General features: G+C 34.8%; 1 protein-coding gene across 1 annotated transcript in view; it reads left to right on the forward strand.

Moving 5' to 3' along the window:
- KHDRBS2 (KH RNA binding domain containing, signal transduction associated 2) overlaps positions 1-15,356 on the forward strand; it is an 886,124-nt gene that overhangs the window by 704,540 nt on the left and 166,228 nt on the right. The window lies entirely within an intron of this gene.

Genomic DNA, 15,356 nt, shown 5'->3' on the forward strand with positions numbered 1-15,356 from the left:
ATGTGATGCCATTCAGGCAATGATCTCTGCTATTAGATGGTGGAAAGGAGTCAGGGGTAACAACAAAGAACAACCAGAGGAAGAAAGCTGAAAGTAGAAAGCTGACGTTGAGGTTCAGAAAGCTACAAGCCATCCGAATAAGCATATATATATATATATATATATATATATATATATATATATATATATATATATATATATGAAAGGAAAAGTAAGGCAGCGTTCATGTTACAGGATGAGGGTGAGAACATAGGCCACTGGGCTAACACAAAGAATGAGGAAAGCTTGTAAAACAGGAGTATCTCTGTATTTGACATTTGAAACTCTTGTATGCTTTGAGAGTATGTTGTGGTGAAAAGTGCATTAGACCAGCATTCAAGAGACCTGGGCTCACATCCTAGCTGTGTGATTATGAGGAAGCATATACTTTCTCTGAGGCTCAGTTTAGCCATCTATAATTAATATGTGAAATATTGGGGAAATGGTTATTATTTAACCTGGAAAAGAGAAGACTGGGAAACGCTTTGTTAATAGTTAAGGGCAAAATAGCTAAATAAATATAGTTTCATGTGAGTGTAGTAGTAATATATACATATATGTGTATATATACATATTTTATATTTTTTTAAATCAATCTTTAGTGTAAACTATAGGAAGTTTGGTGAGATCAAAAGGAGAAAGAGGATCATATTTTCAAAGGAAAGAAAGTAAAAAATATTCCTCCAAAAATTCATGTATACAAAGCTGTTTTCATTCTTAGAAGTGTTTATAGATTTTTTTTGGATGAACATGGATGAAATTCTTGTTCATTGCCTTAGTGACTGTAAGACTTCATGAAGGCCAGCCAATTGGTGCAGTGGATAAAGTCAGGAAGACATGAGTTCAAATCCAACTTCAGACACTTGCTATCTGTAGCCAGGCAAGTCACTTAACCCTTTTTGCCTCAGTTTCCTCACCTGTAAAATGTACTAGAGAAGGAAATGGCAAACCACTCCAGTAGCTTTGTCAAAAAACAAACAAACAAAAAAACCGAGGTCACAAAAAGTTAGACATCACTAAAATGACTGAACAGCTACAAGACTACATGAAAAACAGTATGTTAATTGGTAATCATAACCACTGCTTATGAGAAAATTTTCCCTTTCAAACCATTGGACAAAGTAGGAAGCCTTTCAAAGTCTTCCCCAATAAATCCAAAATCAACTAGTTATATAAACCTATCTAAATTATCTTTCTCTGAGACAATATTCATCTTCCAGAGCATGGACAATATCTATTTTTGCATTAAAAAGATTATTAGGAAGTACCTTTTCCCCTCTGGGCAGCAAAAATATACTTTTAAAATTGAATGTAACATTCTAAGAAATAATTTCTTCCTAAGAATACTCAGTATAATATCTTAAAAATAATGCTCAATTCTTACTCACAAGGGTTGGTATTTGGTTATTAGCACTACACATCTTGCAGGTGCAAGTCTTAAAATTTAGACATCTTAACTGCTGATTGAAGAAGGCAATATGTGAGTATCAGTGAGAAATAATGAAAACTTTTTTCCCTAGAAAAATAAGTAAAGAGGAACCCTTCTCACTTTGTTTTCATCTGAATTCCTATTCAATCTTTTTTTTTCTTTGTGATGCAGTATTCAAAATATTTCAGACCTTTTTTTTTTCCTAGACCTGCCATTTCTTCAGTTCAGAGAACTCCAAGAGGGTGAAACCCCTCCTTCCATGAAGATACTTTAATCTGTCAAACTTATGGTGCTCCAAAGTGCCTTGGGTACTGAAAAGTTAGATTCTTGGTGGTCACAGGAAGTTTATGTGAGAGATAGGTCCCGAACCTAGCTATTCCAGACTCTTAAGATTGGCTCTCTATGTACCATTCTATACTGCTGCCCATTAAAAACTTAAACTTAAACTTTCAGCTAGCTTCCAAGATTGCCAGCAGTATAATACTAAAACTATTCATCAACATCTATATGACACTATATTTTATATATATATATATATATATATATATGTATGTATGTATGTATGTATGTATTTCTGAGTCTTTTAAATGGAGTGTTTTTGGCCCTACACAAATATTAAAGAAACATTTTCCTGTGAAAAACAAGTAGAAGGTAGATAATGCTAAAATAATTGACTGTAAATCAAGGTGACAAAAACTGAGGAAGAAAAACTTTAAAATGAGAGAGGAGGAAAAAACTCTCAGGATGCAATAAAATTGACCTAGCAAAGAACAAAAAGCGCTTGGATTCCATCACTGATTCTGGATATCTTGGAATTTATTTTTTATAGACAAAATTCACAGAGACAAAATAAAGCCATAACTTAAATGTGACTTGGCTATTCTCTACTTTGGAATTAAGGTATATTCAAAACTTAATATTTAGTCCAGACCTATCGTGCAAGATTATCATTTTGAATTCAATGGACTTTTTCATCTTCAGGGTCATCAGACTGAAAAACCATGCTTATCTTCACAAGGGCAAGGATTTAGGAAAAAAAGGAACTTTTTTTTTAGAAATACAGAATCATTACACTGGTAGATTTAGATCTAGAAGGAACCAGAGACCACCAGGTCTATTTGGAGTATGAGGCTTATTCAAGTACAACAATAATTGTACAGTGCTTAACACAGTGACTGACGTGCAGTAAATGCTACATAAATTATTAGATAACATCAGAGACAGTGTTTGAACACAGATCTTTTAACTCCCATACAGTTATTTTTGCTGTCATGTCAGACACAGATATTGAGAGAATAGTATAATAGTATTTCTGAGGAATATTCATTAGCGAAGCATTTCTACTTTTGGACAAACAATAGCTTTAAGGAAGATAAATTTTAAAAATTGAATCTTAGTACTTCTGAGGATGGGTGAATTGCATCATTTCAATTAATCTGGGCTTGCTTTCTTTAAACTCACTACAGGAGTGTTAATCAAATGTAGAGGAAACTGATAATTATTCAGATACTACACTCTTAAGAGGATTAAAGATTCAGAATTGGAAGGGAGCTTTGAGTTCTCATCTGAAGAGCAATGTTTCTATAGAAGAGATTCTTAAACTTATTTTGTGTATCATTGACCTCTCTGACCACCTGGTGAAGCCTAAAAAACTATTCTGAAAAGAGTGATTTTAAGTAACTGATAAAAATGTCAACTTTCAGGTAGAGGTTCACTAGTTAAAGTTGTGGTTTTTGTTTTTCTCATGCAAGATTATGGATCCCCTGAAATCTATCCGAAGACTCTTTAGGAGTCTCCAGATTTAAAGAGCCCCTCCTCTAGAGTTATTGAGTACAAATCCTAACTCTGATGTTTGTTCCTTTTGTAACCTTGTTTAAGTCAATTAACCTTCACTGGCTTGAAGTTCTTTATATGTACAATGAAGGAGTTAGAGAACTTTGGAGGTTCTTTCCAGCTCCAGATAATAGACAACATTAATGAAGGACTATAAGATTTACAAGGAATTTAACACATGTCATCTCATTTGATCCTTAAACCAATCTAGCGAGGCAAGTGCTATTTTTACCTCCCTTTTGCAGAATAGGCTGATAGAAGTTAAGTGAATTGTCTATTAAGTATCTGAAACGGGATTCAGATTCACTTATTTCTGACCCCAAGTCAATACTCTATCCTCAATATCACTCTGCCTCCAGTTCTATGATCCTATGATCCCTATATTTGATACATAAGGAGGCTAAGACATAAAAACGTCAAGTGACTTATTCAGATTCACCAAGAACCATGATTCAAACCCAAGTCTTCTAACTCCAAATTCAGTATTCTTTCTGCTATGCTGTACTGGTTTGTGGCAGCCATAGTTTCGTATATAAAGCATAGACTACACCTATACAATAGCTCCTGAACATTTTAGAATGGAAAGAAAAATGTGTGCCCATTGCTAAAATATCCAATTTTAATCTCACATTAGCTTCCCATTTGGAAGAAAATCCAAATGGGAGATGAATAGAAGAATATCATCATTATCTAATTATAGGATGTATTGATAAGTCATGTAGTTTTAATGGAACTTTGAACATTCATTTTTCACCAGTGTCAACCTTCTATCTCCAAAGCTATGCATTGTGATTGAAAACATCATTTGTCTTGTCATTATATAAGATTGATTCTTGGCTGTAGTAGAGGTAACTCCTAGAAACACAATTGACGATATGGCAATTATCTCTAAAAGATGGACACATCAGTATCATCCAGGCAGATGAATCCAGAGTGAAGTGGTGTTGAGTAATTGCTTTCTATCATATACTCAAACACAATGTCATTACAAAAAGACTAAAGGGAAAGAAAAAATGCTGATTTGACAAATATTTGAATGACATTCAAACAAAATTTAAGAAATTTGATTAATGAAAATATTGAATTTTGTGCTTGATTCGATAAGACACATTTTTTAAGAGGAGAATAGTCCGAGGAACATGTATGTGTCCTCATCACATATTGAGGTAATGCCACTCCACTGAATTCAGCGTCCTTGTTTTTAGAGAGTCACCGTCTCAGAGATTGCCCATCCAGGTATTAATTATACCATACTTTTTCGTTTATCTGACCCATGAAAATAGCAATTTTTTTCCAATGGTTATATTCACAAAGCTTATCTTTAAAGTTTTGCTTTTTGCTTTTAAGTGCACAGCCCCACTATGTTAACTTTAGCAAACAATATCTTTGGCCCCGGCACACACATGAGGCAAAGGTACCTTGGCTTACTTCAGTGAGACTACTCAATTTATAATTCAGAGCCAGAGGTGAATATTTTGTTATAAAGACACATACTATCATGGAGATAGTATGGTGTAGAGGACACAGGGCCCAATCATGGAATCAGGAAGACCTGTGTTCAAGTATCGACATATACTCACTATGAGACTATATGACCACAAGGCCATGGACAAATCACTTAACCTCTCAGTGATCTAGACAACACTGTAGCACTCAAAAGTTATAGACCCTGAGTTGTTATTATTCATCAGTAGAGTAAATTTTTAGATAGAAATATCAAGGTAGAGATAAATAAATATAGAGATATCTATCTCTATCGAGATAAATAGATAGATATAGCTATAGAGATAAAGATAGAGATAGATACAGATAGATGTAGATAGATATCTCACCAACATCACATAACACAAGACTAAGGCATAATTCATTGACTTATTTCCCATGTGTAGTGTACTTTTTGGTAATTACAAATAGACAATCTAACTACATGATAATTACTTGAAGTTCTGCATTCATTCTGATGCCCTCCAATTCAATTTTGATTTACTCACTCAAAGAAGCAATGGAAATTTAGCCTTATGCTGCCCTTCTCTATGGTGAATAATATGATTCTTTAGCAATGCTAACTCTTCTATCTGTTATAAGCTTTGTGTGGTATAGAATTTCCTATTCTAACCATAAGGTTAAGATTAGTTCTGTGAAACCTTTTAGCACAAGGGACACTTTAAGAGTTCTTTATCCTCTATAAAAATTCTAAAGAGGTTTAATCATGGCCTATGATTCATATTTATAATGCTTTATAGCCCTCATTGAAATCTCCTTCTCTGTCTTTGGGAAGGATTTAGTTTTTTAAAAAAATCTCATTTCTGTGAGGGCACTTCTTGTCAGACCATTTATAATCCAAAGTCAATGTTAAGGACAATTATAATCTCTTAGCACCTGCAAGTTCACAGAAAAAGGAATTATTTTCTCATTGATAATTAGTGGAATGATTCTAGGTGATAGTGCTTTCTTATATAAGGTATGTTTCTTACATCTTGCATATATAAAGTATATAAGCTCCTGGTTGTGTTGTCTTCCTCTTTAGAATATATACTTCTTGAGGTCTGGGACTGTGTTTCTTTTCCTTTGTAACTGAAGAGCTTAGCATAGTGTCTCGTACCCATTAGAATCTTAATAAATGCTTGTTGATTGCTTGGTCTCTAACTTTTATTTGTGAATAAGGGTATGTTTATCTCCCATCAAAAAAGATACCCGGTTTAGGAGTAATGATGGTGGTAATGTTGTGAAGCAAAAATATAAGAGCTTAAGACTGAACAAAGTTCAACTTAAGAAAATTTGTTTAAGTTGAGCTTGGAAATTAAAATAAAAATTTCATTTTAAAAGTCATGTAATTATTTTTCACTAAACAAAACAAAACAATGGAATGGCAGAAGCCACCACTGCATTTTAGGACCATTCATTAGTTCGTTCAACAAGTGACATCTATGAAAAACATGATACCAGTTGCTATGTCATGTGTTGCCCTCTGCCATAAGTAGTTTACAATCTAGTAGGAGAGAAAGATAGGTTTAAAAAATATCTACAAATACCAGGCAGAATGTAAGTGACAAAAAAAAACAAAAAAGTCATGGAAGTCCAGAGGAGGAATAAAGGAATCCTGACAGGGAATAAGGAAAAGCTTCATAAAGAGGGTTAACTTGAAGATTGGACAGGATTTCAAAGGATGAAAATTGGTAGTAGTGTTTTTCAGGTGAAAGGACAATGTAAACAAAGGTGGGGGATGGAAAGTATATGTAACTTTAAGGGACAGTAGGGAGTCATGGAAGGTTTTGAGTGAGAAAATGGCAATGATCCAAGTATGTCTATGGAAGATTAATCATAAGCTTAAAGTTGTTAATAACAGCATCGGCGATTATATAGTTCAACTCATATCTGAACAAAAATTCCCTCTGTAGCACACTTAGCCAGTGGTCATCCAACATTTTTTTGAAGACCTTTTAGTGAAGGGGAACTCACTGTCTCCTGAGGCAGCCCGTTCCATTTTATGAACTACTCCAATTATAACATCAAGCTAAAATATGACTCTTCACAACTTCTTGTCATTGTTCCTACCTCTGCTCTTTCAGGCCAAACAGAACAATGTTGATGCTTCTTCCACATGGAAGTCTTTCACGTGTGGAAAGATAGCTATCATTTCTTCCACGAAGTTTTCTCTTCTCCAACCAAACCTCATATGATATAGTCTTGTGGTACCTTGTCATCATCAGAAAGCTCTCTGGTTTATCAATGTCATCATAAAACTTTGGGAAATTGAACTGAAAGAAGCACTCCAGATGTGATCTGATTAGGCCAAAGTACAAAACAAATATCATCTCCTTGCTCTGGGGTGCTATTCTTCTCCTCACAAAGCCATGAAATACTTTTCCTTTCTTGACTGCCGTATTTTATTTATGACTCACATTGAGCTTGCAGTCTACTGTTTTTCAGGCAAATTATCATCTAATCAAACTTCCTTCATCTCATACTAGTGAAGTTGACTTTTTTAACACAAGTGTAAGACATAACATTTATCATACCACATTTCATCTTCTAAAATTGTGCACAATGTTCTGGTCTGTCAAGACATTTGGATGCTGAAACTGAAATCCATTGTGTTAGTCATCCCTTCTCAATTCACATCATCTACAAATGTGATAAGTATGCCATCTATGCCTTTGATTCACTGATAAATAGAAAAGTTAAACAACACAGCGCAGGCATCAATCCCTGAGACTCTCCATTTTAGTGATAATACAAAAGAGCTATCACATCCCTAGCTCTGGACATTATGTATTTCCTAATTCAGATTTAAGTCATATCAGATTTTCTAACATGAGTGTGCAGGAGAGATTGGAAAAGAGAAGGATGAGTCAAGGAGGTCAATTAAAAGGCTATTGCAGTAGCCCAGGCATGAGGTCCAGGGCCTGAACTTAGGTGACAGCATTTGGAATAAAAAGAAGGGGACAAATGCCAGAGTATCTATTAAGTATTAATGTTGCTTTCTGTAAGTAATGGGGAAAAGTATTCTCACAAGCCCAATAAAATTAGCTTAGAACAGTAAATAAAATAAGATGGTATGGAATACATAGAGATAATAAGAACAAATATGCAACAGTTTCCACATGTACAAACTTTGCAATTGGTTCATAAGTGGGCAGGAACAAAATACACCCAAAACAGCTAGAGAATTAATGGGGAGTGGATCCCACTTACAAAATCTAGCTTCGATAAAAAAATATAGAATATAGGAAAAAGGGCAGTTCTAATTTGTCTACTTCCACCTCTTGGCAAGAAGGAGATATTATCTGAAAATATGGATTGTAGTTAATCATCATCTTTTGAATAATGATTCTGAATATAATCACTAATTGATGATATTCAAGATTTTAAACTGTCTCTTACCAAAAGGTAAACTGAGGCAAATTGAAAACTCCCCATTTTTCATAATACTAAATTCTGTATAACTTAATCATAATCTATTTGGTGAGAAATAGCATTATTCCATAAATTAAGGTATTTCAATTAATAGGAAAATTGATATTTCTACTTCTATTAATTAAGCACTAAGTCACCTTTTCTTCTAAAGTATTGCTAAATATTGTTTTCCTGGAAGAATATATGTATGTGATAATGAATCTAATTTAGTCTCTAACAGGAACAAAACCTGATGTCTCTGTAACAGTCTAAATTTAACAGACTTTTTCAAGAATTCCTGTAGCCTTTGGAAGTTTGATATGTTTATTAGAATCCAGAACTTTGTGTTCCTGGTGTTTCAGGGCTGGTGTTACCACTACCCAAGGTCCATAGGGAATGTCTCACAGATTGTAAAAGAATTGAATCACAAATTAAATCAACTCACATTGCTTAGGGCCTATGTAATAATTACAGCATTTCCTAGAAAAGGTTGTAAGTTACATTTGCAATCAATTTATTTTGTTGCTTAATTTTTCAGCTCTTGTTTTTCAAGTGTCAAATACCTTTTTCAGATAGAATAAAGTTAATGACCAAAACTCAGTGTATCTCAATTCTTTGAGCTTGTTCCCAGGGTGTTGGCATAAGCAGCTTTATGAAATAACTATGAGCTGAATGACCACAATCACAAAATCCAACAAATGAATGCAATAGAAGATATTTACAGTAGATGCTTAATAAGTATTAAATTGAATTGAATGGCTCCATCCCCAAGCACGTTTTACTGGTTAAGAACGATATCTGATTGAGTGCTGGTAGAAATACATGCATAGATAAGAGACATTGTCCTTTGTAGTGTGTGTGTTGGCCATGTGTATATATGTCCACATGGTTTTGTGTGAAGTTTATAGTGTCTTTGATGAAGATCTATGGAATATTGCCTACCTCCTCTCCTTTCCATCCAGGAGAAGAGTAGAAGAAGAGGCCATGAAGCTGGCCTCTATACTCTCCTCAGAGAGGGAACATTTAACTAGAAATATATCGATCTACCTATTACCTTGACCCCCTAAATATTATTAATCAAAGAAAAAATATTTCGCCCCCTTAGGTTCAAGCTGCTTTCCTAGTCACTATCTCTTAAAGAGTCAGGGGTGCTTCAAGCTTATGTATGAAGGTTTGACTCCTTCTCACCAAATGCTAGGTTCACAAAATGCCTTTATAAATAATGAATAGCAGCAACAACTGTTCATTCATCCAAGCAGATAGGAAACAAAAATCAGAGAATTTACACAGATTAGAATATACCAGACAATGCACAGAGTAAATGAGTTCTCCCATTGGGAGTAAGATAACTCAGCTTAACTGAGAGAGAGAGAGAGAGGCCTTGATCTCATCCAAGGAAAAATCCTCCAAAGTTAGAAATATTGGAATTAAATCAAGGATATGTTGAGGCACTAATTCTTCTATGTGTTTGACACTTCTCAAAGCCTTCTCTCTCTCTGTCTCTCTGTGTCTTTCTTTGCCTCTGTCTCTGTTTCTCTGTCTCTGTCCCTCTCTTTCTCTCTGTCTCTCCCTCTGTCTCAGTCTCTGTCTCTCTGTCTCTGTCTTTCTGTCTGTCTCTTTGTCTCTGTCTGTCTGTCTCTTTCTCTCTCTCTTTTTTTCTGTGTGTGTGTGTGTTGCTTCTTGAAGAGGGTCTAGAACCAGATGTGCCCTTCCTCAAAGCTAAACCAAAGAAGCAAATTTCTCTTCTCCAAGCTCTTGCACCAACTTTGACTCTCACACAGGCGAACAGTGTGTAATAATTATTCTTTCCATTGATGGTGAGAGCTTTAACATGCTTGACAACAGGATTATAGAAGTGTTCAATGTAATAGAGTAAAGACACATGCATAATACAAACTATGATTTCATTGATATAGGACACTCCTGGGTTCTCAGGGAACTCTATAAAAACATATAGGTATCTTCCTTGTAGCTTAGAGGCTTAGAAAGCCACCTCAACAGATGAGAAGTTAAATGACTTTCCCAGTACCATGTGGACAGTGTGTGTCAGAGGTAAGACTTGAGGCCAGGACTTCCTGGCTTTGGGGCCAACCCTCTGTCCACTACAGCAAATTGTCAAATTTACAAAAATATTGAAAGGTAAGTACATAGAGAGATTCCTGAAGTGATAAAGAGTCCAAGGAGAGTATAGTTAATAACAGCTGGAGGAGTCAAGTAAGGTTTCTGGGAAGAGACTGCATTTGAAGTGAACTTCAAAGATCGATAGATTTGACATGCAGAGAAGGGATATCTTTAGCAAATGGAATAGTATGAATAAAGGCTTAGATGTGGGATAGAGCACAGGTTAGTCAAGGGCATGAACATCCACTATTGCACTATGTTGTTCACAGTATATGGAGTATGTGGGAAAATGTAATAATGATGGAAATGTAGACTGGCATAGGACTATGGAAAGCTATGGAGCTGGGATTTTTTCCAGTAGTAGCAATGTCAATAACTTACATTTATGGAGTGCTTCAATGTTTGCTAATCACTTTACATTTATTATCTTACTTTATGCTTACAGCTATCCTATGAAATAAGTGTTATTATCACCATTTTATTGTCAAGGAAACTGAGACAGACAGAGGTCAAGTGATTTTCCCAGGCAGACATACCTAGTAAGTTTCTAGGATGGTTTCAGATTCAGGTCTTCTTCCCTTTCATGTGTTTTGCTACCTCATGTTGATGGTGATTTTGGAGATTCCAGGTAGGAAATGAAGTCAAGTAGAGTACTACAAAAGATCTCTATGTTCCTGCAGAGACTGTTCTCTATATCTGGAGTGCTGTTCCTCCTCAAGTCTACCTCTTGAGACCCCTAACATTCTTCAAGTTTCAGCTCAAGTGCCGCTTTCCTGCCCTCGTATTCCCCAGGTTTTTAGCGCTTTCCCAAAAAATTACTTTACTTTTTAAAACATATATATATGTATATATATATATATATATATATGTATATATATATATATACATATATATATATATTGTGTCTACTTATCTTAGTCAATAAACATTTATTAAGTACCTACTAGATGCCAGGCACTGTGCTAAGCTCTGTGGATACAAAAAATGGCAACTCAAGGAACTCACAATCTAATGTGTAAAAACCCCTTCTCCTCAATAGAATTTCAGTTTCTTGAAGGTAGCTACTGTTTCATTTTTTTTCTTTGCATCCCAAGCACAATGTCGGACAGACAGAAGGTATTTAATAAATGTGGGTTGATGTGAATTCAGTTTGGTTGCATCTTATCCTGAGGCATTATATTGCCCATGTTGGTAGCTCAAAGTGAAAAAAAAATCAAAGAATGAAGAACATCATGGAAGGTATTAATTCCAAAGGAAAGTAGCCAAGGATATACTGGTAATGACTTATCCATAAACTTACTTTCTCATCTACAAAATCTTCATGAGAATAGTCAATATGTTTATTGAGGGTATACTCAATGAAACAGGAAAAGGGAATAGATAGATTTTTATAAATTATTATCTACATGCAAATTCATTTTCAAAGTCAAACAAAGGACTGAGATGTAGAAAATACAAAATCCCACTCATTTATTGATTGCATCAACAACAAAGCATTTGCTGTATTAGAGAAAAATGGAGAGTTAAAGACCCTCTTCCAACAAATTGTCTCTGACTCTCACCTAGACAGATATCTAAAGAATTTTTTCAGTAAATGTGTGTGTGTGTGTGTGTGTGTGTGTGTGTGTGTGTGTGTGTGTGTGTGTAGAGTAAGAGAGAGATTAGAAAGGTAGTTAGGACTTATATCAGGGAATTGTATTTGTGTATCCAAATGCATATCCAAAGAGGATGTCCATATGGATACATGGTGGACTTCTATAGGTAATCTGTAGATCTTAAGTTCCTCTAGGTACTTTTTTTCAGATGTCAACGTGCTGATTACTTAAAGTCTTAGAATGCTAAGGTCTTTCTCAAGACTCATGGCTATTCAATAGGATAAACTAGAAAACTACATTGGAAAAATCAAGTAGAAGAAGTATATCTAATGTCTAGGTTGTACTATGTATTTAGCTGGGTGGTCCATTCAATGAGTACATCAGTATAAATATCTTGAACAGACACTGAAGACTAACAATGAACTGGACCTAGGATTGCAGCACAAATTTTGTATTATATCCAGTAATTCCTACCTGTCCTCTTCCAAGTAAACCTTAGGATCATACAAAGGATATAAAACTGGAAGCCACCATATGTGTCATCTAGTTCATCCTCTATATTTTATAAATAAGGAAAATAAATGAAGCCTAGAATGGTTATGGATTGACCAATATTCACATAAAAAATGGAAAAGTCAGAATACTCAGATCCTCTGATTCCAAATCATGCTGTTTAATCCTATACCATGTTACCTATAATAGTAATAGCCTCCCAATGATGATTTATGGTTGTGATACTTGAAGCACTACAGACTCAGAGAAATCAAATTTGCAAATGACAAAGCAAATAACCATGGTCAGGAAATTCATAAATTGTATTATATTAACAGGGATGAAATGGACAAAGAAATTGAATAGCAGATATCACCAAAGTAATTTATGAATGCAGAAAAGAGCTGGGTCTTGTATGTGGCAGGAATGAAGACTAGCATGTGGACAAGCTGAGTTTAAGACTGGCATCCAAAAATTATTTAAAAGATTAGAAAAGAACCCCAGCACACCGAGTAGACCTTCTAAGTGAACATACAGAAAGGCATGAAAAAGAATAACTGATATGAAAAAATGTTGATAGTGGATGGATAATGGTCTGTACCAGTGAAGGAAGTATTAAGGACTGATTTACATAACAATCATTGATGTATTAAAACATAGTTAAACCGCAAAATATTTGGTGGATACAAATTTTCTAATTTTCTAAAGTTTCATTATTTCCTATGTGAAAATTTGATCATGTTATCAAGAAGCCTATAAGACAAAATACACACTCCTTTGTTTGGCATTTAAAGCTCTTTGTGATCTGGTTCCAGCTTATCTTTCCAGGCTTTTGAATATTATTCTTCATCCAACATTCTAGACTACAGTCAAAATGACCTCCTTGATGTTACCAGTCCAAGAGGTCCTCTGTTTCATTCTTGTGCCTTTGCACAGTCTGTTTTTAATTCCTAGAAAGTTCTCCTTACTCATCTCTGCCTCTTATAACTCTTAATTCACTTCAAGGCTCATTTTAAGTGCCAAATACTTCAAGAAGTCTATTCTGATTCCCCCAGTTCTTAGTACTCTTTGCCGTAATCACCACATAATTATCTTGCATATGTCCTATATTTATTTATCAGTTAACATGTTGTATATCTCTAGTGAAATATAAGCTTCTTGAGGAGAGGGACTACTTCATTTTTGCATTTGTGTCCCTAGTGATTAGTAGAAACTGTGGCACACTAATCAAAGTGTGTCGACTGATTGATCCTATCTTGAATTATCCAAATGTAGTTATATTCTCCCATAGAATTGAATTTAGCTTAGCAGAAGTTTTGGAGAATAGGAAAGAGCAACATACAAAATTGGTTTCATAAAGAGCTTTGGGTTGTTTTCATTTTTAGCCAGATATGGTTTATTTCCATTGAACAATTTTTTTAGAATGCAAAAATATCCAAAGAAAGCAAAGCAAATTATATATTATAATCTAATCTAATTTACATGGTTTCATGATTCAAAACTTTAGGGCATAAACAGAAAAATATTGCTATCAAAGAAATGGGCTTTTGCAATGTGACCAGTTATGGGTCAATAGAAGTATTTCAATTTCCCATGTAAAAACATTTAATAAATACACACACACACACACACACATACACACACACACACACACACACACACACACACACACACACAAATCAGACCAAATAGTTGAATTTAAGACATTTATGTGTGTGGACATGAAAAAGAATAAGCATTAAATACAATCTAGTGAATCTACTATTTTATCATGCTTATAGTGGTGGAGTTCATCCTTGCCTGCCCATTCTATGTAAATCTCACATAGTCCCATAAATTTAACACAGGAGGTCCCAATTCTTCAGGGTCCTTTTTGATTTTCTTTTCCCATAGTGTAGATAACCTTATAACAGGCATACTATCCATCAGTTTCCTTCAATTTGACTACATAAACCAACCCATTTTCTTTTCTAGTCACATTGATTCTAAAGGTGTCCTTTATAAATGTTTCTACTGAATAATTCATTTGAAATGTCTTATAGCCTGTCCATGTTTCCCATATAACTCTCTATTGCCTACTGAGTTATCCTTTACTTCAGTTCTCTGATGATAGTAGTATTTCATGTCATAGAAATGTATAATAACAACAGAAATACAGTCATGTTAAGAAAATAAAATTTTGTTTCAAAGGAAGGCTGAATTCATTGGGAGAACTATACAAGGTCATCCAGCCCACTCAACTTCTACTGAATTTAAAGCTCAGACTATTGCAGATTTGTATGTCTATTTCAGAGGCATCTGTCATGGACATGCTCTATAGCTTCCCCACTGAACTGCATATAATAGTCTGGACTCAACATGAATTCTTCATCCACTTGATTTTTCCTGACTGCATAGCTAAACTGCACATGAACACACACACACACACACACACATACACACACGCAGACACACACATAAAATGGTTCTGAAAATAACCCATGGTCTACATATAGAGTAAAAGGAGGTAGGACAATGAAAACCATACCATTTGGAAATGACTTTAAAATAATTTAACTGAACCATTTTGTTTTATTGCTGCGAAAAAACTTAAACTGAATGGATTCTTAATAATAGCACTAGGAAAAAAAAACACGTAATAGTATCATAGGTTTAGAGCTGGAAGAAATACCAGAGACCACATATTAAAAAAAACAATTAAAGTTGAGGAAACTAAGTCTTATAACTCCAAAAGTAACCCTGTCCCTCTCCTTCTCCTTCTCCTCTCCAAAGGAAGGTAAATTTTGATGGCCAGAGGCTGCTCACTTAACTTGGGGTTTACTGGCTATATTTCTTCCTTCCTTCCTTCCTTCCTTCCTTCCTTCCTTCCTTCCTTCCTCAAAACCTTAAACCCAGTTCACGATGAAGCTCATAGCTCGGACCACAATAGGTCCCTGCCCAAGTTCCACTTA

Source organism: Trichosurus vulpecula, chromosome 7 (genome assembly GCF_011100635.1).
Source record: "Trichosurus vulpecula isolate mTriVul1 chromosome 7, mTriVul1.pri, whole genome shotgun sequence".
NCBI lineage: Eukaryota > Metazoa > Chordata > Mammalia > Diprotodontia > Phalangeridae > Trichosurus > Trichosurus vulpecula.